The sequence below is a fragment of the Bos mutus genome, chromosome 8 (genome assembly GCF_027580195.1).
Source record: "Bos mutus isolate GX-2022 chromosome 8, NWIPB_WYAK_1.1, whole genome shotgun sequence".
Taxonomy (NCBI): Eukaryota; Metazoa; Chordata; class Mammalia; order Artiodactyla; family Bovidae; genus Bos; species Bos mutus.
The window spans coordinates 15533306-15557874 of NC_091624.1; the positions used below are offsets into that span (position 1 = coordinate 15533306).

Here is a 24569-nt window from a genome sequence, read left to right on the forward strand (position 1 = left end):
GTGGGCTCCAGTTCATCTCCAGATTCCAGGGCTGGGCACACATCAGTTCTTGATAAATCCTGCTGACTAAATACACCATCAATATGATTAGCAACTTTTTTTGACAGCCCCTTATGTGCAAACTATATTAAGCTGATACAGGCAAATCTGGAATAAAGACATTGGGCAAAAGGGCAGAGACAACCAGCTGGGTGACCCGAGCAGGCCCAAGGCCGTTCAGGACAGGATGTCTTCTTCTTATAGACTGATAGGTTTCAGAAAGAAGCCACAGAGCCTCTGAAGAGCCTTGGGCTCAGCACTTCCCGTATTCACGACTGTTATTCTCAGCGCTCCCCTTCCCCAGAGCCTGCTTCCATATTTTCAGGTCTTTGAATGTTGCAGCCAAACCACTGGTGTGTTTCTGAAAGCAGAACCAAAACACCCCACCAGCCACCGCTCCTCACTGACTTCCTGCTCCTGGGGCTCCAATCCCAGCTTCCCGCCTCCTGGTGGGCTCCCTGCTTCCTGGTCCTGGGAGCAGGTCCACTTTCTGTGCACTGGCCAGGCACCATGCCTGCCTCCACTCTGTACCTCCAGCCTCCCACCTCCTCCAACCAGGCTCCTGGGACCCCTGCTTGCGCCCAGAAGCCCTGCTCTCCTCTGCTCCCTTCCTGAGGAACCACTTCCCCATTTGAATACTTTATGTCCTTCCTGCCTTTCTTCTGGGGAAACCTGGTCCAAAAGCCAGCAGTGACTGCTGTGGGTTAAAGGCCAGGATGAAGAAACCGAAGACACTACCATGTCTGTCTCCATAACTCGTTAGCCAGGAAGGGGCCACAAAGGTAGCACAAGCTGGCCAAGCAAAGAGGCCATTAGAAATGGCCGTACTAGCCAGCTCCTGGGAAGGAGACACCAGGAAAAACCAAAGCCCACCAAGATCTGGAGGGTGGGCTTCAGTTTCTCATGAAGCTGAAGGGATATGAAATAAAGCTCATTTTAATAGATGATGGCTCTCGATGTTCTATCTGAAATCTAAAAGCAAGACTGAGTAAAGACAAGGGGCCAGGTTTGTGGCCCAAGGCAAGCCAGGTGAAACCTTAGAAGGCTGAGTTTCTCCTAACAACAAGAAGCATAAAATCTTCCCCTTGGGATGAGAGAATCAAATGAGATAATATTATATTTAAAGTGACTAGCACAGCATATAAGATGGAGAAGTCTCGCCAAACAAAGCCAATGACCTTCTCCTTTAAAATTGCTGTTGCTCCCTTTGGTGGAGGCCCGGGAGGCTGTCTGGCTCTCAGCCACCCTGGCTGAAACACACTCAGTACCTTCAGGGCGCTGCCCACAGAGGCTGCGGCAGGCCGGCCGCCGCTGGTCCCACCAGGGGGGTGGTAAGTGGCCCGGAGCCAGCGTCCTCAGCAACTTCAGGAGCTGCCGAGAAGGGGTGACTTTGATGTGAAGCCAAAGGAAGACGTCTTGCAATTATCTAAATTATTCAAGGCCCCCACAAAACTCAAAGAGCTGTAGGTCACTTGCAAATTTAAAATTCCCCGCCTACCGCTCCCTGTCACACCAGCCAGATTTTCAGCACCCGTCAGGTCCTGTCATCTCACACCTCAGAGCCTCTGCATGCGCTTGAGTCTCTGCTTAGGATTCTCTTCCCCCACCTCTGTAGCTGCCCAGAAAATTCCCCATCATTCTTCAGATCTCAGCCCTGTGGCCCCTCTTCCAGGAAGCCGTCTCTGCCAGTCCCTCACTGTTGACCACACCATGTGGCCTGTGAGATCGTAGTTCTCCCAACCAGGGATCGAACCCCTGCCCCCTGCAGTGGAAGGGAGGAGTCTTAACCACTGGACCACCAGAGAAGCCCGACCTCCCTGGTGCTTTCTACATGTGGTGTTTGCTACTCTCAACTGTCTGTGTGCCTGGGTTCCCAACACACTGACAGCTCACCCAGGACAGGGGCCAGGCTCTGCTTACATTCACACCTATTGCTCATTCAACACTTACTGCCGAGACGTTCTCAACCAGTGTTTGTTGAAATGCACGTCTGCAGTCACGTGGCCGTGGAAAGAACCAAACCTTTAAAATGAAAAGGCCTCTTTTTGAACTCCAGCTGTTTGCCTAAATAACCCATGATATTGACCTGAGTTCCTGAGCCTCTACATCTCAGGTTCCAGTTGGTAAAATAGGACCATGAGGCAACCCCTAGAGAATTATTTGGGGAAAACACACACACACACACACAGATGCGCACACACAGTCACTCACTCACACTTCGGTGGCCAGGTTTCCACAGTTAGAAAGGAATAAAAGGAGCCATTTGCACTGATACTCTAGGCCACAGTGAGATTGCCCACTCACTGTGCCACTCATGGATGCTGACCTTGGCCTCAGCCTCTTATACACACAGGTGCTAAGTCCTGGGAATAGTCAGCTGGGCAGGGAGACCAGGTTTCCCTCCCAAGAACAGAGCAAGACTTGACCCCTGGCCAAGGTCAGAGCCCTTCACACAGACCTCAGGCAGATCTTTGGTCCCTGTATGGAGCCTGCAATGACACTAAGGGGGGTGTTTCCAGTGGGTCCTCTCTTGGGCTAAAAAGAACAGATGCCCTGGTTCCTAGGTTCAGTCTCTGGCTGGCACTTTGAGAAACAGAAGGGCAGCAAGGACCCTCAAAATAAGACTTCTCTTCCCCAGAGCACAAGCCTGCATTTCAAGCCGGGACACTTTTCCTGTCATTAAGAAGATTTACACCATGGGTTAAGGATGAGTTAGGATAGACTGGATATTGCATCAGTAGCAAACAGCCCCCCAGATCTCAGTGGCTTACACTCACAGTGGTTTCTTGCTTGCTGCTCTGGTTTTATGGATTCTGAAGACTCCCTATGGCAGGTGCTCTCCATGTGATGGTTCAGAACAGCAAGCCCACATTGGCACGTGCTTGTAAAACCCCAGAGTCAAGAAAGAGCAGGCACAGGGTCTCATTCAGCAGTGACACGCCCCACCTGAACGTGGGCATGCGTGCTTACCTCTTAGATTGTAAGCTCTTTCAGATACAGAGCCATATGTCTTTTTTCCCCCTGCTTCATGCCTGCTCCAGAATAAACAATATTTGTTGCATAAATGAACAAGAGAATGAATATACTTATCAGTCATTTCTTTCTCAGCTGGTACCCTAAACCAGGCTGGGCTCTGGGCTGGATGATTGGGACACACCTGGAAATAAGACTCATCCTCTACTGCCCGGTGAGCTCCCAGTCTAAAGAGGGAAGCTGATACATGAAGAAAAACTCATTCGGTGCAGCATAATAAGGACCATAATTGAAACCCATGAAATCTGCTGTAGGAGCAAGTTAAGGGGAAAACAGTTTTCCCAGGAGATCCAGAAAGGACTTGATGGGGGAGGGATACGAGAACTGGCTCCTAAAAGCCGGGTATTGCTGGGTAGAAGGGATGAGAAGAAAGAGCCTGTGGCAATAGCACAGATGAGCGCATGGATGTTAGAACAAGCCCAGTGTGTTCAGAGAAGGGAGAGCCTCATTCTGTGTGTTGCTGGAGAACTGTGCTAACCATGGGCATGGTGAGGGGACCATAGATGTCAAGCTTAGGAGTCTGACTTTTATCCCATTGGAAACGAGAGTCCTTGGAGGTTCTTCAAGGGAGAAGTGATACAGTCTCCAAGTATCTGTAAGTGTCCTGTCAGCAGAGGAAGACTGTATTGGCAGGGGAGCATCTAGAGCCATGGGGGTGAGTAGAATGCATCTCAGTGGACTGAGCCTGTCCAGTCTCTGTAAGGCAGGCGCTCTTGCTCCTGCATCCACAAGGATGTCCTTTGATGTCAATAGGCTCTTTTTTTTTCTTTTTTTCTGTAGCCCACCAGGCTCCTCTCTCCATGGGATTTCCCAGGCAAGAATACTGGAGGGGGTTGCCATTTCCTTCTCCAATTCAGGTATATCTTATCTGTGTGTGGACTTGTGGATACGTATGCATCAGTTCAGTTCAGTTCATTTGCTCAGTCGTGTCCGACTCTTTGTGACCCCATGGACTGCAGCATGCCAGGCCTCCCTGTGCATCACCAACTCCCGGAGTTTACCCAAACTCAGTAGATGATGCCATCCAACCATCTAATCCTCTGTCATCCCCTTCTCCTGCCTTCAATCTTTCCCATTATCAGGGTCTTTTCCAATGACTCACTTCTTTGCATCAGGTGGCCAAATTATTGGAGTTCATAGGGCATTTAAGGCCTTTCAATATTGATCTATGTATGTTTTATGTATAAACATAGTAAAACTGAACTCACCGAGCTTTAAAATTAAAACTGCAGTATTAAAATTACAGCTGACAGTTGTCGTTTTTCTACAGAGAGCTAGAAGCGTTGGAGCACATGACCCAATACCCATGTGCACAGGGTCTGGCATATGGACTTCTTTTTTCTTATTGTGGTAAAAGTCACATAATATAATGCATACATTTTAAAGCAAATTTAGTTGCACGATTCAGTGGCACTAAGTACATTCACATTATTGTGCAACTTTCACCGGATCGTTTCCCTTCCTGAACTGAAACACAGTCCGCATTAAACATTAATTCCCTTTTCACCCCACTCTCACCCAGCAGTTGGCATCTACAAATGTACTTTTTGACTTTATGAATTTGACTATTCTAGGTATCTCGTATAAGTGGAATCAAACGTATTCTTCTGTACCTAATGCATATTGGAATGCATTTTTAAGATTAACTTAATATACGTGGCGTATGGACTTCTGAGTGCAGTTTGATGCTTTCTATTTCTGTGAGGAGCTATGCCATGCGATGTCAAATGCATCATGATAGTGTCAAAATAAGATGACCTCATAAGTTCCCCTCTGCTCTCGCGTCTATAAAACTCGAGGTTAGAAGGGCTAAATTACCATGAAGGCTTGCCCTCCAAGGTCATCAGCAGTCTAAGACAGAGCTGTCTGGCACAAAACAGCTGAGGTTGGTTGTTTTGCCATTTCAAGTCACATCTCAGAAATCCATATATGGGGCCACATTAATTATTTTATGGCAAAAAAACCCCCAGTTATTTATTTAGTAATTATAGTATTTTTCAAATCATTACTATGAAAACTGTTCTAAAGAATTATTTTATTGACTTTACTTATAAAAGAGCAAAACATAAGACCATCAGGGCAAATCTAGTGCCAGTCATGGCTCAGTCTAAGCGAGTAAGGATGTTGGTGTTTTCAGACTGAATGGGTCAGGAGAGAGCAGATGATCACAGAGGACCCCTTGCTTGTGACTCCAAGTTACATCAAAAAGAGCTGCCTTCAGCTATAGTTTTCCTCTGATGATGAAAGAAGATCAACTTTCACAGAAGCAGGTGAGGTCTAACCACCTGCTTGGCTCCAAGACTCGATGGACAAACTATCACTGAAGCCTTTCCATGGTGTGGTTTTCAGCTCCATTCCCCTTCAGTTGAGTCAGGCTGAGCAGGACTGGCACTTGATTGGCAGACCTACTCTCAGGAGTCCACTCCAAGGACATTGCAGAAACAGGATAAACTGGCCTCTGATCAAAATCTGTAAATTTCTTCTGGACTGTTTCACTTCACTTAAACCCTATGTATCAGTGAGGGTTCTCCAGAAAAAACAAAACTATGTGTCTATCATCTGTCCATCCATCCATCCACACAGTTATCTAGCCATCCATCTCTCTATATGTGTATATAGACACACATACGTATATAGTCTGAAAGCCATAGGGAAGGCTAGAAAGTCAGGCAGAAATTGATGCTATAGTCTTACGTCAGAATTTCTTCTTCCCCAAGAAACTTTACTTCTTGCTTATAAGGCCTTCAACTGTTTGGACAAGGCCCACCATGTTATCAAGGACAATCTCCTTTACTCAAAGTGAACTGATTGTAGAGGTTAACCACACTTCCGTAATACCCCCGTGATAACACCTAGGTTAGTGTTTAGTTAAAATAACTGGGTACTATAGCCTAGCCAATTGACACCAAAAACAAACCAGCACACTGAGTTTCTGCGATTTCTCAAAATCTGTGATTCTACTGGACTTGGGGCAAGTTAGCTACAGGAAGTCCAGTTTTTCCAGTTGCCGTTAAGTTCAATCTATCTGCCCAAATCAGTCACACTCTTGTATTTTCCTGGTAATTTTGAGTGCAGTATGCCCAGATGTCTTGTCACATCAATTAGGAAGCATAAACCCATGAGTCATGGAGGGTCTGGCAGGATGAATTTTCAAATCCTTTGAATAGGTTTTTATAATCCAGCCATCTGATTGCCCTAAAATAAACCCAATTGCCATGCTCTGCTTCACCTCCTTCCAAATACCCCATGACCTAGAGGTGACTCAGAGCCCAAGAATGAAGAAAATACTCAGAATCCCAATCACTTCCTCATTGCATCTTCAGGGAGCCTGATTGCAAAGCAGAAACTCTCCAGATGAGTGAGGAAAGTGGAAGCTAAACCCAGCAGCCTTCTTCTGGACATGAATGAACTGTTGTAACATTCCTTCCCATCCGGGTCAAGGGAGCTCAGTTTTTCAGTTGTTTTGTTTTTTCTTTTTTGCTTTTAGCCTGCAAGTCTCAAATGCCACATTGGCAGGTGGATAGCCCTGCTGCTTCTCATGTGTTAGAAAATTGTATACAATTCTCAGACACAGAATGAAAAATACAGTAAATAGCAAGTTCTAAGGAGAACGTGGAGGAAGCAACCATCGAACACTGCTGCTAAGCATGTAAACTGGCACGGCCACTTTGAAAACCTGTGTGACCACAGCTGCAAAAACTAAAAACACCTCATTCCCCAGCAGTTCCCCTCCCAAATGTACATCCAGCAGAAATACACACACTGGAATGCTCACAGCAACGCTATGCATAATAACGCAAAGCTGGAAACAACACAAATGTCTATCAACAGTAGAATGATAAATAAAGATATTCACACAGCGGAACACAGCAATGAGAGTGATGATCTGTAGCTACAAGCGACATCAGAGAGGAATGTCATAAAAATAATATGGAGCTAAAGAGACCAAATAGATGGGGAAACAGTGGAGACAGTGTCAGACTTTATTTTTTGGGGCTCCAAAATCACTGCAGATGGTGATTGCAGCCATGAAATTAAAAGATGCTTATTCCTTGGAAGGAAAGTTATGACCAACCTAGACAGCATATTAAAAAGCAGAGACATTACTTTGCCAACAAAGGTCCATCTAGTCAAGGCTATGGTTTTATCAGTGGTCATATATGGATGTGAGAGTTGGACTGTGAAGAAAGCTGAGCGACGAAGAATTGATGCTTTTGAACTGTGGTGTTGGAGAAGACCCTTGAGAGTCCCTTGGACTGCAAGGAGATCCAACCAGTCCATTCTGAAGGAGATCAGCCCTGGGTGTTCTTTGGAAGGACTGATGCTAAAGCTGAAACTCCAGTACTTTGGCCACCTCATGCGAAGAGTTGACTCATTAGAAAAGACTCTGATGCTGGGAGGGATTGGGGGCAGGAGGAGAAGGGGACGACAGAGGATGAGATGGCTGGATGGCATCACCGACTCAATGGACGTGAGTTTGAGTGAACTCTGGGAGTTGCTGATGGACAGGGAGGCCTGGCGTGCTGCAATTCCTAGGGTTGCAAAGAGCCAGACACGACTGAGCGACTGAACTGAACTGAACTTAAAGAGACCAAAAATAGTATGATTGATAGAAAGTATAAAAACAGACAGAAATAATCTGTAGCATAGGAAGTCAGGAGCATGGTTACCATTGGAGGAAACATTATGACTGGTAAGGGTCACAGGAGTCTTCTGCAGTGGTTGATACTGTTTATTACCTACTGCTGTTCAATAAATTACCCCCAAATTACGGGCTTAAAACAACAACCATTTCTTTATATCTCATGACTTTCTGGGTCAGGAATTCAGGGTCAGGTAGGTCTCAGCTGGGTGATTCTTTACGCCATGTGTGTTTTCTTTTTTTTTTTTTAATTAAAAATGACTGCATTTTAAAAATTGAAGTACAGCTGATTTACAGTGTTTCAGGTGTACAGAAAAGTGATTCGGTTATACATATTTTTACTGATTACTTTAAATTATAGGTTATTATAAGATATTGAATAAAGTTCCCTATACTATGCAGACAGCATATTGAAAAACAGAGACATTACTTTGTCAACAAAGGTCCATCTAGTCAAGGCTCTGGTTTTTCCAGTGGTCATGTATGGATGTGAGAGTTGGACTATAAATAAAGCTGAGCGCCGAAGAATTGATGTTTTTGAACTGTGGTGTTGGAGAAGACTCTTGAGAGTCCCTTGGACTGCAAGGAGATCCAACCAGTCCATCCTAAAGGAGATCAGCCCTGGGTGTTCATTGGAAGGAGGACTGATGCTGAAGCTGAAACTCCAATAATTTGGCCACCTGATGTGAAGAGCTGACTCATTTGAAAAGACCCTGATGCTGGGAAAGATTGAGGGCAGGAGGAGAAGGGGACAACAAAGGATGAGATGGTTGGATGGCATCACTGACTCAATGGACATGGGTTTGGGTGGACTCCAGGAGTTGGTGATGGACAGGGAAGCCTGGCATGTTGCGGTTCATGGGGTCGCAAAGAGTCAGACACGACTGAGTGACTGAACTGAACTGAACTGAATTGATACTTTTCAGTAAGTCCTTGCTGGTTATCTGTTTTATGTATAGTATGTATGTACATATGTATGTGTGTACATATATCCCAAATTCCTAGTTTATCCCTACACCCCACCTCCCGTCTTCACTTCTTCTTGTGCATGGAAGGAAGGAATTGATGGCCATCATCTTGGAAATAAGCTATCCCAGATAATGTTCTATTTCTTGATTCAGATGTTGGTTTCAGGCTACATTCAGTTTGGGAAAATTTTCCAAACTATATACTCAGGGTGTGTGCCCTCTCTATATGTATATGTATAGACTGAATAAACCTTCAGTTTGTGTTCCCCCTAAATTCACATGTTGGAACCTAATCCCCAGTGTGATGCTCCTTGCCACTGGGGCCTTTGAGAAGTGGTTGGGATTAGCACCCTTATAAAAGCAACGCCCGAGAACTCCTTTACTCCTTCCTCTACATGAGGACACAGCAAGAAGTTGCCCATCCATTAACCAGGAAGCGGTGCTCACCAAATCTGCCAGCGTGTTGATCTTGGGCTTCACCCCCTCCAGGAGTCTAAGAAATAAACTTCTGCTGTTCAAACCACCTAGTGTATCATATTGGAGAAGGAAATGGCAACCCACTCCAGTGTTCTTGCCTGGAGAATCCCAGGGACAGAGAAGCCTGGTGGGCTGCAGTCCACGGGGTCGCACAGAGTCGGACACGACTGAAGCAACTTAGCAGTGTATCATATTATATTATAGCAGCCACAAAGGACTAAGATAATATAATTCTCATAAAAAGTTTACATAAAAAAGAATTATCAAGCAGAATCAATGGTCCTGGGAGCATTTCTGTGCCATGACAGATACTCTTGCTTCAAGGTGCCAACCTGGCCGTTTACCAGCCCCGAGTTCTTGGGCCTTTTCTGCTAGGTCCTCAGTTTCAATGAAGAAGAAAAGCAACCGGTACCTCCTTGGGTCCCAGTGAGGGAGATTAAGACAACCTCAGACAGAAACTCCCAGCACACCCTGGTTCTCAGTCAGTTAATCTCATTTCATTGCAAACCCCCGCCTCCTCAGTTCCTGAGGGAATTAGCAGCTAAGACCTCCCAGAAGACTAGGGGTCCACACCCTCCCCAAGGTCGTCACCTTGTGAGCAGAGACAGGGGCACATTCTCTGGCACCTGTGCCCTACGGGGGTGTTGGGGGGGTGGGTACAGGATGTCCGGATCTGAAGCTGATGGAAACACACAGACAAACAAGCCCGGAGTCCCGAAGCGGAGTGACAAGTGAATCACCTCGACTCACGCTTAGTCACTGCAAGGTACTTTCCACATGGACACATGGAGATGGTTACCAAAGAAATGTCTGCTGGCTGCTCACACATCAGCTCAAAGAAAATGTTGTTTTAACCTTTACTTTGGAGGGGAAAAAAATAGCATCACTTTCCCTTTTCCTTTCCTTTCCTTTTTGGAGAGAGATTTGTTGGCAAAATAGTAGAAGTGGTTGTTTTTGTTTACCCTGGAGAAAGTTTCCAGAAAGCTCTGAATCCCGAGCCTTGTGTATGTGGCAGGCCCTTCGCGTCCAAAGTACTTAGTGTCTAAGTGTGGAAACAACCCCCTCAGAGGGGACGGTCCCATCAGACTCTGATCACCAGCGGAGTCCTCCGGGCTTTATGGAGTTAGAGAGCCAGGCTTCATATTCTTGCTCTGCCCTGTGCCATCAGGATACCTGGGGGCGGGGCTATTCCAGCTTTATGAGCCCCTGATTCTTCATTAATACTACTGAGGATTAGTCATGCCCACCCACACACTGGTTATGAGTTACGTGGGATATGTGTAGAAGCTCTACAAACAATGCTTGGCACGCACGTAGTAGTTGACTAGTTAAAGTGAGTTCCTCCCTCCCTCCCTCTCACCTGATCCTCCCTTTTTTATTTCCCTTTCCACCTTTTTCTTTTTAAATTCCCTCCCTTCTTCTCCCTTCCCTTCACTCCAAACTTAACCAACCCTCAAGTCTCTCCTCCCGTCTCTGCTGTCTGCTTCCCTCCCCTCCTTTTTTCACCTTATTTTCAAGTCTCAAACCCCCTCTGCGCTCACAGCCTTCTCTCTGGCTGGTCCAACCTTGGCATGGTGGCTATTGAACGCCAGCCAAGTTCTGGTTGAAAAACACTGTGATATTTGGCCAGACTTTCTCTCCTTACAAACAAGGGTGATATTTCAGTCACGGGAAGTCTTCCCATCCATTGAGGCCAAAAAAAAAAAAAAAAATAGCAATGCCTCAGTGTGTGGCCTTAGGTGGACAGCGATGTGAGGCTCTGAGTACTGACAGAAATAAATCTGGTGTTTCTGAAAATTGTGAAACACGCACAGTGGATGTGTCATCCTAGCAAAAGTGAGTCAGTCCCCAGGCCTGAGCCCAAATCTGGCTGCACTGGCTTTCTAAATAGAAAGTGTATTCCTGGCCAGCCTAAGATTAGCAAATTGGCGGTCAATGAGAGTGGAAAGAGTGGCAGAAGAGGAGACCTGAAAATCTATACTTTGTAAGAAATTTTACTGGAAAAATAAAGTTCTCTCTCTGTGATTTTTTCTTTTCTAATTACTCCTTTTCTCTCTACCTGCTGTCTGTGCCAAGCTTTTCCTCCCATCATTATCTTAGCACCAAGTTCGAAAGAGGGCTTTGAAAATAGGACTATAACATCAATGGATGAATGGATAAAGAAAATGTGGTGTGTCCTGTAGACACACGGGAGAAGGCAATGGCACCCCACTCCCGTGCTCTTGCCTGGAAAATCCCATGGACGGAGGAGCCTGGTGGGCTACAGTCCATGGGGTCGCTAAGAGTCAGGCACGACTGAGCGACTTCACTTTCACTTTTCACTTTCATGCATTGGAGAAGGAAATGGCAACCCACTCCAGTGTTCTTGCCTGGAGAACCCCAGGGACGGTGGAGCCTGGTGGGCTGCCATCTATGGGGTCGCACAGAGTCAGACACGACTGAAGCGACTTAGCATATACACACACACACACACACACACACATATACACACACACACATACAATGGATATTGTATTGTTCAATTGATAAGTCATGTCTGACTCTTTGCAACCCCAAGGACAGCAGCACGCCAGCCAGGCTTCCCTGTCCTTCACTATCTTCCTGAGCTTACTCATATCTATTGAGTCAGTGATGCCATCCAACCATCTCATCCTCTGTTGCCCCCTTCTCCTCTTGCTCTCAGTATTTCTTAGCATCAGGGTCTTTTCCAGTGAACCAACTCTTTGCATCAGATGGCCCAAGTATTGGAGCTTCAGCTTCAGCATCAATCCTTCCAATGAATATTCATGGTTGATTTCCTTGAGGATTGACTGGTTTGATCTCCTTGCTGTCCAAGGGACTCTATGAAACCATAAAAAAGAGCAGCATCTTGCCATCTGCAACAACATAGATGGAACTTGAAGGCAGTATGCTAAGTGAAATAAGTCAGAGAAAGACAAATACTGTATGATCTCACTTATATGTAAAATCTAAAAATAAAAACAGCTCATTGACACAGAGTACAGATTGGTAGTTGTCAGAGGTAGGCGAGTTCTGGGAATGTAATGTACAAAGTGGTGACTACAGTTAATAAAACTGTATTGTATTTGAAAGTTGCTAAGAAGTAAATCTTAGAAGTTCTCACAACCAGAGAAAAAAGTTATTGCTGTGTATAACAACAGATGTTAACTAGACTTTCTGTGGTGATCGTTTTGTAATATATACAAATATCACATCATTATGTTGTACATCAGAGAAGGCAATGGCACCGCACTCCAGTACTCTTGCCTGGAAAATCCCATGGACAGAGGAGCCTGGAAGGCTGCATGGGGTTGCTGAGGTCGGACACGACTGAGTGACTTCACTCTCACTTTTCACTTTCATGCATTGGAGAAGGAAATGGCAACCCACTCCAGTGTTCTTGCCTGGAGAACCCCAGGGACAGCGGAGCCTGGTGGGCTGCCGTCTATGGGGTCACACAGAGTCGGACACGACTGAAGCGACTTAGCAGCAGCAGCAGCATGTTGTATATCTGAAACTATTGTAATGTTATATGCCAATTATACCACACTTAGTTTTTTAAAATGATTGGATAGTAAAGATTGTTGAAAGTAAAGGAGGAGGAGAGGAAGGGACTTCTTTGTGGCTCAGCGGTTAAGAATCTGCCTTGCAATGCAGCAGTCATGAGTTCAGTCCTTGGTCACACATGCTGCGGGCTGTAACTACTGAGCCCGTGCACTCTAGAGCCCCGAGTGCCACAACTAGTGAAGCACATGATGAGTTTATGTGCCACATTGAAATGATTCAATGAAGACCCCATGTGCCACAGCTAAGATCCAAACAGCCAAATAAATCAATCAGTTTTAAAAAGTAGAAGAGAGTGTTTTGCCTATGTTCTCCTCTAGGAGTTTTATAGTTTCTGGTCTTACATTTAGATCTTTAATCCATTTTGAGTTTATTTTTGTATATGGTGTTAGAAAGTGTTCTAGTTTCATTCTTTTACAAGTGGTTGACCAGATTTCCCAGCACCACTTGTTAAAAAGATTGTCTTTAATCCATTGTATATTCTTGCCTCCTTTGTCAAAGATAAGGTGTCCATATGTGCGTGGATTTATCTCTGGGCTTTCTATTTTGTTCCATTGATCTATATTTCTGTCTTGGTGCCAGTACCATACTGTCTTGATAACTGTGGCTTTGTAGTAGAGCCTGAAGTCAGGTAGGTTGATTCCTCCAGTTCCATTCTTCTTTCTCAAGATCGCTTTGGCTATTCGAGGTTTTTTGTATTTCCATACAAATTGTGAAATTATTTGTTCTAGCTCTGTGAAGAATACTGTTGGTAGCTTGATAGGGATTGCATTGAATCTATAAATTGCTTTGGGTAGTATACTCATTTTCACTATATTGATTCTTCCAATCCATGAACATGGTATATTTCTCCATCTATTTGTGTCCTCTTTGATTTCTTTCACCAGTGTTTTATAGTTTTCTATATATAGGTCTTTAGTTTCTTTAGGTAGATCTATTCCTAAGTATTTTATTCTTTCCGTTGCAATGGTGAATGGAATTGTTTCCTTAATTTCTCTTTCTGTTTTCTCATTGTTAGTGTATAGGAATGCAAGGGATTTCTGTGTGTTGATTTTATATCCTGCAACTTTACTATAGTCATTGATTATTTCTAGTAATTTTTTGGTGGAGTCTTTAGGGTTTTCTATGTAGAGGATCATGTCATCTGCAAATAGTGAGAGTTTTACTTCTTCTTTTCCAATTTGGATTCCTTTTATTTCTTTTTCTGCTCTGATTGCTGTGGCCAAAACTTCCAAAACTATGTTGAATAGTAATGGTGAAAGTGGGCACCCTTGTCTTGTTCCTGACTTTAGAGGAAATGCTTTCAATTTTTCACCATTGAGGATAATGTTTGCTGTGGGTTTGTCATATATAGCTTTTATTATGTTGAGGTATGTTCCTTCTATTCCTGCTTTCTGGAGAGTTTTTATCATAAATGGATGTTGGATTTTGTCAAAGGCTTTCTCTGCACGTATTGAGATAATCATATGGTTTTTATTTTTCAATTTGTTAATGTGGTGTATTACATTGATTGATTTGCGGATATTGAAGAATCCTTGCATCGCTGGGATAAAGCCCACTTGGTCATGGTGTAGAAAATAATAGCAAATGAAGCAACTGACAAGCAACTAATCTCAAAAATATACAGGCAACTCCTACAGCTCAACTCCAGAAAAATAAATGACCCAATCAAAACATGGGCCAAAGAACTAAATAGACATTTCTCCAAAGAAGACATACAGATGGCTAACAAACACAAGAAAAGATGCTCAACATCACTTATTATCAGAGAAATGCAAATCAAAACCACTATGAGGTACCATTTCACACCAGTCAGAATGGCTGCGATCCAAAAGTCTACAAATAATAAATGCTGGAGAGGGTGTGGAGAAAAGGGAACCCTCTTACACTGTTGGTGGGAATGCAAACTAGTACAGCCACTATGGAGAACAGTGTGGAGATTCCTTAAAAAACTGGACATAGAACTGCCTTATGATCCAGCAATCCCACTGCTGGGCATACACACTGAGGAAACCAGAAGGGAAAGAGACACATGTACCCCAATGTTCATTGCAGCACTGTTTATAATAGCCAGGACATGGAAGCAACCTAGATGTCCATCAGCAGATGAATGGATAAGAAAGCTGTGGTACATATACACAATGGAGTATTACTCAGCCATTAAAAAGAATACATTTGAATCAGTTCTAATGAGGTGGATGAAACTGGAGCCTATTATACAGAGTGAAGTAAGCCAGAAGGAAAAACACCAATACAGTATACTAACACATATATATGGAATTTAGAAAGATGGTAACAATAACCCGATTATGCGAGACAGCAAAAAGAGACACTGATGTATAGAACAGTCTTATGGACTCTGTGGGAGAGGGAGAGGGTGGGAAGATTTGGGAGAATGACATTTAAACATGTAAAATATCATGTAAGAAATGAGTTGCCAGTCCAGGTTCAATGCACGATACTGGATGCTTGGGGCTAGTACACTGAGACGACCCAGAGGGATGGTATGGGGAGGGAGGAGGGAGGAGGGTTCAGGATGGGCAACACATGTATACCTGTGGTGGATTCATTTTGATATTTTGCAAAAATAATACAATTATGTAAAGTTTTAAAATAAAATAAAATTAAAAAAAAAAAGAAAATGAATAAATAAAGAAAGAATAATTCAAATTAAAAAAAAAAAAAAAAAGTAGAAGAAGAGAATGAAAGAGAAAAAGAAAAACAGGACCACAAGTTGCATTGAGACAGCCTGGGACTGGATGCTGTAACCTTTAGAGTAAAACAGACCTGGGTTCAAACTCTGGTCTGACCTCCGATCAGCTGTGGGATGTATGTGTGTGTGTGTGTGTGTGTGCAAGAGAGAGAGAAACTTTTGGCAAATCTCTCACCTCTCTTGAGGTTTAGTATCACTTCACCCAGATGGGAGCACCCAGGCTCTTTCCCTGTGAAGGTTAAAGGAGGTGACATCAGCAGAGCCTGACCCACGGTAGCTGCCCATCATATCAGGGCACCTTTCTCTTCCCCTCCCTGGGAGGGGAAGCGCCAATGCCAATGCTTCTTCACTCCCTGATTCTCTTCACACACAGGGCTGCCTCTTCTGGAGGCTGTGAGCCCTGAGCCTACGTGAGCCGCAGTCACAGCAGCAGCGGCTCCATCTGCTCTGTCTCTCTGCTCCAGACAGATTCTGGAGAAAAGGAGTCACCCTGGATCTGGGGCCTCCCGTGCCAGCATCCCTGGCAAAAAGGGATTCCCGAGTCACGTGGTCTCAGTGGTGCCAGAGGAAGTGATGCAACCACCCTCCGGCTTTGGGTCAGCAGGAGGAAAAGTGTTCTGTTACAGCCTGGGCGTGGCTGGCTTCAGGGCTCCAGGCCTGCACCTGTCCCAGAGCCACAGCAAAGGGGCAGCAGGAGAGCCTGCCTTGTGCCCACACTGCCTGCTACTTACCCCGCTTTGTGCACCACCATCTGGGCCCCACAAAGGGCCGGCCAAGCAAATCAGCTCTGCCCCTTGGCTTCTCACTTCCCCTTTGCTCCAGCTTACAAGCAACAGTTTCCTTTTGCCCGGTCCCTGTCGGGGTCCAGCTCTTCTATTGACTTCATATGCATAGCAGAAATGTAATTGAATTCAATTATGATAAGTGCGCTCATTAAAAACCTATGTAATGTTCATTAAGCAGCCTAGGTAATATGCAATTAATAGAATTAGCATATGAATTGAGCATTGGGTCACTAATACGCACATTATGTATGATGTTCAACGTATGTATTAATTACAGCACCTGCCAGAAAAACACAACATTCAAAGCTTACAGGCCCGTCCCAGTTACAAACCCTTTTGATCTCATCCAAATCCCTTTTATGGAACAGCTTTTTCATTTGCTTTTCGGCTCTTTACACCAAGTTGGCTGTTAGAGAGAAGGGATTCAGAGAAGGTGGTTCAGTTCAGTTCAGTCGTTCAGTTGCGTCTGACTCTTTGTGACCCCATGGACTGCAGCACGCCAGGCCTCCCTGTCCATCACCAATTCCCAGAATTTATTCAAACTCATGTCCATTGAGTCGGTGATGCCATCCAACCATCTCATACTCGTTCACCCCTTCTCCTCCAGCCTTCAATCTTTTCCAGCATCAGGCTCTTTTCCAATGAGTCAGTTCTTTGCATCAGATGGCCAAAGTATTGGAGTTTCAGCTTCAGCATCAGGTTAGGGCTGGAGTTGAGGAAACCTGAGGAGCCTGTATTGGAGTTTATCCTGGAGAAGGGCCATGACCTTGAGGGTAGAGTTCAGACCTTCTGGGTTCTGTCCTGGCCTCTTTGGAGACCTCCCCTGCCCATCACTACCACCTCCAGTGGACATCCATTATCTGGGAAACGGACATAATAGCACTTGACCTCACTGGGACATTAAGGAGATTATCTCATTAGGGGGATAACATGCACAGGAAATGCAGAATGGCAACAACACCGAGCATCATTGCCAGAAACTTCCCGATGGAAAACCTCTCCACTAAGGAAAAGTGCCCTCTCCAGCACACCCAGCCTGCCCTTGACACGAGTCCCATGGCACTTGGTCGTGGTGAGCAGGCATCAGTAATGGCTGCCCTTCATGAAGGGCTCTCTCCTCGATTCTCCTCAAAGCCGAGACTAAAATCCACCTAACACCTGACTCGTTATTCTCGGTTGTCTTCCTCACCACTCTGCCTCACTCACCTCACTCACTGGCCTAGAAGAGCACTTTGCCCAGTGTAGGTACTTGGCTCACCACTGTTTCTTGCAAAGATCCAAATCAGAGTCACCTCCTCCATGAAGCCCTCCCCAACATCCCAAGCAAAGTTGCCTCCTCTCCCCACCCCACGCCCCCACCGGCGTCCATTTGTGCTGAAGGCACTTTTAGGGATAATTTACCATCTGTCCTCCCTGCTCCCCTTTCCAGCCCACAGTGTGACACACCAGCGTGTCTTCTTTATTTTTATGTCCCCATATAGAAGAATCAGGAAGAATTGGTCAAGCTCATTAATTAATGCATCACGAGGGAGTTTGAGGGAGTCTTGCAAAAGGAAGAACAAGCAGTTTGGAGTCCAGCAGATCTGAAGTCAGTCTCTGCCTTTATGTTTTCAGGTGGAGTGACCTTGGGAAAGCCCCGTAGCCCTTAAATCTTCAGTCACTGGTGTAAGGGAGGGAGGGAGAGAAAGAGGAGAAGAAAGAGGGAGGGACCCTAGTCTTCTCTTTACAGGACAGTCTGAGAATTCATGAGGTATTGCACCTAATATCTCATGAGATATTATAACCCTAACCTTAACCAACTCAATGGCATCACCGACTCAATGGACACAAGTTTGAGTAAACTCGGGGAGTTGGTGATGGACAGGGAGGCCTGGCGTGCTGCAGTCCATGGGGTCGCGAAGAGTCGGACACGACTGAGTGACTGAACCAAACCGAACTGAACCTTAACCGAGAGGCTGCACCTGGTAGACCCTGGTCATCTTCTCCCTTCTTCCAGCCACCCAACCTGTTCTGGTCACCGTGGGAGGGCGAGGCGGGGCAGGACTCCTGACAGCGAAGTGGGGTCCAGGCCCCTGCTGCCGCTTGGATCATCAGACCATCTCTCCCATACCAGGTGAATATCCTGAACTGGAAAGAAAAGCACCCCCTGTTTGCCCAGCACCCACTTTGTAGCTGGTGTCTACAGACCTCACATCACGGCCACTCCCCTTAGTGGAGGGAGGTGGGCTGGTCCTGCCGTGTGGTTTGTGAACTGTCAATCAAGATGCAGACAGTCCTTATTTCCCTTCTAGGGGGAACTAAGGGAAAGAACTCAGTGATCACTCCTATTCCCCTCACACACCTCCCAGAGCCCGAGCCTGATGATGGCAAAGACTCTGGCCAGGTTTGGTGCTAGAAACGGCATTGTAAGAGGAGGGGTGTTTCAACTCATTCATTCATTCACTCATCCCTTCACTCACACACTGACTCATTGATTCACTCATTCATGTGTTGGTTCCCTAAATGTGTACACTGTATATTCTCTGCCAGGCTCTGTGCTGGGCGCAGGGTGAGGAGCTAAGTGTGGCTCCGTTGGTCTTTGCAGTTGAGGAGCTGAGTTCTTTACATACTTCTCTGCTGAAGATATACATGCGTGTTCAGGCTTGGCCTGAAAGCCGGTCACTGCCATGTGCCTTCTAAACACACCATGGAGACACCAAAGACGGACCTGTTTTTGCTGAAGGCTGGAGTGTTGGCATGAAGTGGTGAAGTAGTGGCATGAAGTGAGCCAGAGGTGAGTGGAGAGAGGGCTTTGAGTTGTGGAGACCTAGACGGTTCCTCCAAAGAGGGCCACTGAAAGCCTTAAGGCCAAGAATTGACTTAAGAACCCCCCTCCTTCCTGCGGCAATCCCAATGCAGTTCAATCTGCCTTCCCCATTGCATTCCCCCAGGGGGCTAGAGACAAAGTAAATTGCCTCCCAGTTCACACCAAACACTCCTTTGTACCACTTGGGCAAATCGCTTCATTACTTTGAACCTCCAAAAGGAAAACAGCAGGAATCATGAGCCTCCTCGCCAAATAGCAGGGCCATGTTTTGAACAGGTACAGTTCCAGGGGTGGTTAAGCAGGCAGGTGCAGGGGTCAGACTTAGCTGACATGCTACCTGTTATTTTGAGATCTTAACCACTCGGATCCTCAGCTTTCCCACCTCTAAAATGGGCATGATCGCATTTCCCCTGTGATTGTGCGCATGGAAAAGGGTAACATATGTAGAAACACGGCACAGAGCCGGCACACAGTAGGCACACAATGCATGGTATTATTATTACCACTGCCTCTTTTTTTTTTAATTTTTATTGGACTATAGTTGCTTTACAATGTTGTGTTAGCTTCTGCTGTACAGCAAAGTGAATATCACGGCCCCTTTGTTAATACCCTATAGATATTATCCATTGCCTGACACTAGAGTCTCTACCCAAAATGCAAGCTCAGTCCTTGTTTTTGCTGAACACTCACAAAGGTCTCAGGCCAAACTCTGAGTCCAGGCTCTCACAGTGCCCCCTCCTAGGGGGTTCAAATATCCATTTGAGAAGAAGAGAACTGCCAAAGCAAATCCAACCGCACAGTTTCACTATCAAAGAGAAACATAAAAAAAAAAATGCAAAACATTCTCAGGAACACAGTGGTTTTTGTCCAGGGACTTCCTGAACATCTGCGGGCCTTTCCACAGCGCTCAGGGCCGGCCACCAGGATGGTTCCCGGCAGATGCCACGGGTGCCCCCTGCCAGGCTCCAGGGAGGGCACAGGGGAAGGCCCCGCCAGGCACAGCTGCGCCCCGGGTCAAGCCGTGCCCATCTTCCCGGCCTTGCTGGCCTGCGGAGAAGGTGGAGCAGGCTTTGGGCTGCGCCCAGGGTTCTGAGGAAGAAGCTCTTTCATCTCCAGAACAGTGAAGGGCTCCTGGCAGGCTTGGCCGCCTGCTGCTGCTCCTGGGCACCCAGAGCATCGTTCCTTACTGCGGCTCCTTCTCCACCATTTCTTCCCTGCTCTGCTCTCCCATTTGGGCAGAGCCAAGACTTCATCCAAAGACCCTCCTGTACCCTAGAGAAGGGCCCCAGATCCTCGGGAGGCAGATGGGAGAGGGGGCTGGACCCAGCTCTGGAAGCCTGAGGGTAGAGCCGCTCAGAGTCACCGCTGCATGCTGGAAGCTGGCACCGCAGCCCCAAGCACACGGTAGGGGCTCCCTAAATAGATAATTAAGCAACTTATCAGGTTTCTGAGCGATTAGACACTATATTACTTCATTTCATGCTCATCCTAACCCAACAAAGCAGGCCTTCTGAGCCATTGTACACGCTTTGTAGAACTGAGGCCCATGCATGCATGGCTGACATTTCCTCTTCCAGGGGATCTTCCCGATGCAGGGATTGAACCTATGTATCTTACGTCTCCTGCATTGGCAGGTGGGTTCTTTACCGCTAGCCCCACCTGGGAAGCCCACAGGCTAAATAAATTGACTGCGGCTCCAGGATGTCCCTATAGCTCAAACAGTAAAAAAAACTGCCTGCAATGCAGGAGGTTTCCAGGGTTCAATCCCTGGGTCAGGAAGATCCTCTGGAGAAAGGAATGGCAATCCACTCCAGTATTCTTGTTTGGAGAATCCCATATACAGAGAAGCGTGGAGGGCTACAGTTCATGGGGTGGGAAAGAGTCGGACATGACTGAGCAACTAACACTTACTTACTTACTCCAGGTATAGGAAGTGATGGTGCAGGGGCCGCAATCAAGCCTGTCTGACTCCAGGGCTCTTTTTCCGCTGCAGTCCCTGCCTCTCCAAGTCGACCAGCCTTCAGTATCCAGACTCTGCTTGGAGGGCTACCTGCACTGCTCCAGAAGTGGAGGGGGGAGACTGATTTCTGACCACTAACATCCAAGGCCCTGCATCCTGACCAAGAAGACAGCTCAGGGAGAAAATCCAGAATGGGAATAAAAAGAAGTTTTATCAATGGTGAGCTGGAGAGAGACAGAGGGCCCCCTGTGAGTGTGATCAGTGAGTCAGCACATATGGGATTTGAATGCCTGCTGCTGCTGCTACTAAGTCGCTTCAGTCATGTCCGACTCTGTGCAACCCCATGGACTGCAGCCCACCAGGCTCCCCCATCCCTGGGATTCTCCAGGCAAGAATGCTGGAGTGGGGTGCCATTGCCTTCTCCAACGCATGAAAGTGAAAAGTGAAAGTGAAGTCGCTCAGTCGTGTCCGACTCTTCACGACCCCATGGACTGCAGCCCACCAGGCTCCTCCATCCATGGGATTTTCCAGGCAAGAGTACTGGAGTGTGGTGCCAGGCACTAATTCCTCTCATCTTAGCCTCAGTCAGGAAGACTCCATGCAGGAGAAGCTTCTGAAATCCAGATCCAAGGAATAAAGCAGTAACACTAAAAATTTAAGCTGCCTACACCATCCAGATTAAAATTCCCATGGATGGAGGACCCTGGTGGGCTACAGCCCACAGGGTTGCAAAGAGTCAGACACAACTTACCTACTAAACAACAACATTGTCCAGATACTCTGCTAGGCTTGGCATTTTAGCCCTCATAACAACTCCAAGGGTATGGGCTCTGATCCCATTTTACAGGTGGGAAAACCTGAGGCTCGGCTTACACAAATGAGAAGTGTGGTGAGTGTCATCAGAAGTGGTGGATTCTGGAGAGAGCTGGAGAGTTCATGATCTAGCATTTGCGATTGTGACTCCACCATGATCAGATCTTCTCACCTCAAGATAGGCCAGATGTAATTTCTACTCCTGGGTGTAAATCCCATATTTAAATGTTGGGAATTAATTTTAGAAAAGTCTAAACAGTTGGCAATCTAAACAAAGCCTGTCTGAAAGGAAAATATGGCCCACAGGTCACCATTCTGCATTCTTTGAACCACAGTGTGGGTGTTAGAGAGTACCCATCACTGGAGGTACTCAAGCAGATGTGATGCAACTGACCTCAAGGGTGGTGAAGAAGCAAATGGAGACGAAGTTGCTGAGGGTGGACCTTTAAGATTCCACCCCTGACGCTCACTGCTGGATCCATGAATCAGCTGAGAAATGGGCAGGTCCCTAAGCAAGAAGAAAGTTCTGAGCAAAGGTATGGCTGGACGGAGCCAGCAATAGTCTTCTCATCTTCACTCACTGCAGCTTCAAAACCTTCTGTGGCTCCCCATCATCCCCTCTCCTTGGCATCTGGGGATAGCTTGGCCCTAAAGGTTGTTTTTTTTAATAACTTTATTTAGTTTTGGCTGTACTGTGCCTTGTTGCTCCCTGTGGGCTTCCTCTAGCTGCAGTGTGCAGGCTTCCCTTATGCTGGCTTCCCTCGTTGCAGAACATGGGCTATAGGGTGAGGGCTTAGTCTGTGGTACATGGCCTAAGTTGCCCCTTGGCGTGTGAAATCTTCCTGAAAAGGGATCATACCTGTGTCTCCTGCTTTGGCAGGCAGATTCTTAACCACTAGACCACCAGAAAAGTTCTGCCCTAAAGGTTTTAGAGTTGAATTTATATTCATTCAATGTAACATTTTTCACTTATTTTACAGTTTTATGTGGGGAAAGTCCTTCTTACAAAAGGGCAACTGCAAAATTCAGGCCACAATGGCTTGGTTTTTTTAGAAAGGCTGAGCAGGATCCAAGAAATCAAAGCAGGAAAGGGACAAATCAGGAGCCTCTCCAAGTCATATTCAGGAAATGGGGCAATAAAACACAGAGCTAAAATTTCTGATCAAGGAATTCTATTTCTTCATAGAAATTGTTTACCATTTGGTATAGCATGATACATTCATCCAGCCTTGGGAGGAGTGTGCAATGGCACTAGGAAATACCACCTTCTGTGCTTCCTGGACTTGCCTCCATGCCTCCCACCTGCCCAAGCCTGCATCTCCCCCTCTCCAGGTCTCTTCTCCAAACGCTCATCACACTTACAATGGTAACTCCCAACCTAGATGATCACAAAGGCTGGTCACCTGTCATTTGCCTTTTCTCCCCAGATGGCCCATAAACCCCGAGTATTCATGGTGCTCCTGCTGTGTCGGGAGCTCTCTGCTGGGCATTCAGGCCATCACCATGGACCAGACAGCTGTGATCCCTTCTGCATTCATAGTTCCGTCATCTCATCAGTCCTGGCGGTGCAGGAGATACTCCGCAAAGACTTGCTAAATGCAAGCAAATGTGGATGAGACACAGATAACCGTAACCACCCCATCTCTCTCCCTCCAAGCCTCTGTACCTCCTCCACCTGCAAACATACAACCGTGGTTATTCTTCCTAAAAATCTCTCATAGGCATTAGAAGAGACACAGTTGTTAAAAAAGAACGAATTTTTCAAAGCCTTGGGAACCTGTATAAAAAGTAGTCAAAAGGTGGCGTCTTTTTTTTTTTCCCCCTAATGTTCTCCTCCATCCAGCATGGCAAAGGTCCATGTCCAGACACACTCCTCCTGGAGCTGGAAGCTGGCCCTGCCTCTGCTGTGGCAGGCGGCCCTGGGTTGGCTGCCAGGGCCTGGGGGTGGAGTACAAATGGCCCCATCCCCCCTCCAAGGAGACTGAGAGCCAACAGCTCACCCCCCTGGGCACCCAGCCAGGTTCCCTTCAAGCCAGGGCCTGAGCACATGGGCCCTAATCAGCTAAAATCCCCCACCCTTCCTTCTGCAAACACTCTCATGGCCAGCCTCAGGGCGGGCCCATGGGCAGAGCTGATCTCCCTGACCTCCCAGCGTGGCTCCTCCGACCTAAGGAGCCGGCCGGGGACCCTCATCCCAGCCGACTTCAGCTGGGTCATCTGAGCAGGGCTGTCCGCCGCCCCGAGACCCAGAGAGGCATTCAAATCAGAGGAGGACTCGGACTCTGCTGGACGCCTGCCCGCCCTCAGGCTCCCTCCAGTTCTCTGCTTAAAACCACCTTATCAAGGAGGCCAGCCCTCACCTCCTGCCATTAGGGTTAGGGTTCACACGCGGCCCCCCACCTCATCGAGGCCCTTGACCATGCTTTCTTCTTCTTTATATGAACTGGTTACCATTTGACAGAGCTTTGTTGGTGGTTGGTTTGTCTGTTTTACTGTTGTATTTGGGGGAAGTGCTTCCAGCTGAAAAATACAAGGAACTCTACCACAATGGGGCTTCCCTGGTGGCTCAGATAGTGAAAAAAAAAAAAAAATCTGCCTGCAATGCAGGAGACCCAGGTTTGATCCCTGGGTTGGAAAGATCCCCTGCAGGAGGGCATGGCAACCCACTCCAATATTCTTGCCTGGAGAATTCCCATGGACAGAGGAGCCTGGCAGGCTACAGTCCAGAGAGTCGCAAAGAGTCAGACAGGACTGAGCAACTAACACTTT

General features: G+C 46.6%; 1 long non-coding RNA gene across 3 annotated transcripts in view; it reads left to right on the top strand.

Annotated features, from left to right (window-relative positions):
* LOC138988865 (uncharacterized) overlaps positions 1-24569 on the top strand; it is a 69536-nt gene that overhangs the window by 37971 nt on the left and 6996 nt on the right. The window contains exons 2-4 of one of the 3 annotated variants that reach the window (XR_011465046.1): positions 18218-18334; positions 18806-18994; positions 20952-21206. This is a non-coding gene — a long non-coding RNA (uncharacterized lncRNA). The remainder of the gene's footprint in view (positions 1-18217; positions 18335-18805; positions 18995-20951; positions 21207-24569) is intronic. The other 2 variants (XR_011465048.1, XR_011465047.1) reach the window with 2 other exon arrangements.